Source organism: Tupaia chinensis, unplaced genomic scaffold (assembly GCF_000334495.1).
Source record: "Tupaia chinensis unplaced genomic scaffold, TupChi_1.0 Scaffold149964_1, whole genome shotgun sequence".
Lineage (NCBI taxonomy): Eukaryota > Metazoa > Chordata > Mammalia > Scandentia > Tupaiidae > Tupaia > Tupaia belangeri.
In genome coordinates, this window is record NW_006209805.1 from 970,976 (window position 1) to 972,427 (window position 1,452).

The 1,452-nt window shown below is 71.2% G+C and overlaps 1 protein-coding gene across 1 annotated transcript in view; it reads left to right on the forward strand.

The window, feature by feature from the left end:
* Nucleotides 1–1,452, forward strand: part of DAZAP1 (DAZ associated protein 1) — a gene marked incomplete at its 5' end in the record, with an annotated part of 34,729 nt that overhangs the window by 27,380 nt on the left and 5,897 nt on the right.

The following is a 1,452-nucleotide window of genomic DNA, read 5'->3' on the forward strand; positions in this document are numbered from 1 at the left end:
GGCCCCCCGCCTCGGCTCCTGCCCTCCCCGCAGCCGGCGGCTGCACTGGCTGGGGTGCAGGGCAGGTGGCTGTAGCCCAGGCCCAGCCACACCTGGGGTTCTGTCCTTCTCAGAGCTGCAGAGATTCCTGGCCCTGCCCCAGGCCGCGGGGCAGGGAAGCCGGGTGGGGTCTGTACAGGGCAGGCTGAGCCCTGGGGCCGCGGGTGGCGTGCCGGTACGTGGCGGGGCTCAGGCTCCCCGTGTGCTGGACAGGGCCCTTGGGATTTCGGTTTCCAGCATCACTGCCCTCCCTTCCCGGGCACTGAGCTTGCCAGGTGCGGACACGAGTGTCGCCTGGGCTGTGCCGTGCCGCCTGTCGTGGTGTGGGTACCACCCAGACATGGTCTTTGCTCACGTGCATGGCTTCAGAGGGGAGCCTGTGGCAGGACAGCGCCAGGTCAGCCCTGCCCAGTCAGCCTGTCCAGGCAAGAGGGGCAGCTCCGTTGTACCCCGGGCTCTGGTGGGCCCCGGATTTGGAGCCACCTGAGCTCAACCCAGGGACAGTCAGCATCGCCCTGGTGGGCAGGGCCTGGTGGGCACCATGTGGCAGAGGCACCCACCGCACCACCTGCTCTGGGTCCCCAAGCCGACGAGCTGTGGCCAGGGGTGGGCCGGGCGGTGTGGGCGTCGGCCCGCCCCCGGCCCGGCGTCCGTGGTGGGTCACCCTGGTCTCGTCTCTCGCCAGGCCTGGGTTCCTATTCTCCAGACCCGCCAGGCTTCGGCCCCTACTTTGTTTACACCCTTTTGGTCAGGCTGAGCAGTGACGTGGCCTAGGTAGGTGTCGCCTCTCCCTCCACGGCCCGCCACCTGCACCCCCAGTCGGGACCTCCGACGGGCTTCCTCCCGGGCAGTGGGCAGGAGCCAGGCCCGCCCCTGCCACATGAAGAGCACGCTGTCACCTTGCCCGGCAGCCCTGCCCCGCAGCCAAGCTCCCTGGGCCTGAGGCCCCTGCAGGGTAGAAGGGCTGCCCGGCCCAGTCAGCCTGCGGGCACAGCCGCCCGCTCAGCGAGGAGGCTTTGTGGCACCAAGGTGGGCCCAGAGGCCTTTTCCCCACAGGTGCAGCCGGTAGGCAGCCAGGATGCCGCCAGTGTCTTGGCGGGGCGTCCGCCAGGTGGGAGTCCGGTGTGGGCGACGGCCCGGAGGCCGCAGGGACACAGGGCTGCTGTGGGCCCAGCGCCCGCCTGTGTCTGCCAGCCGCCTCGTGGAGGCCCTTGGTCCGCGGGATCACTGGGGTCCATCAGGCCTCAAGCCAGGGGCAGCAGGGCCCAGGAAGGCGCTCAGGTTTCAGGGACTTGGGCTCTCGGGAACAGTGCCTGCCTGGGGTGGCCGCCGGGGCCTCTGCCGACCCCGCGAGAGCTGGACCCCGGCTGCTGCTGGCCTGCCTGGGGGGGCCCCGGCCGAGGGCTGGGGTCC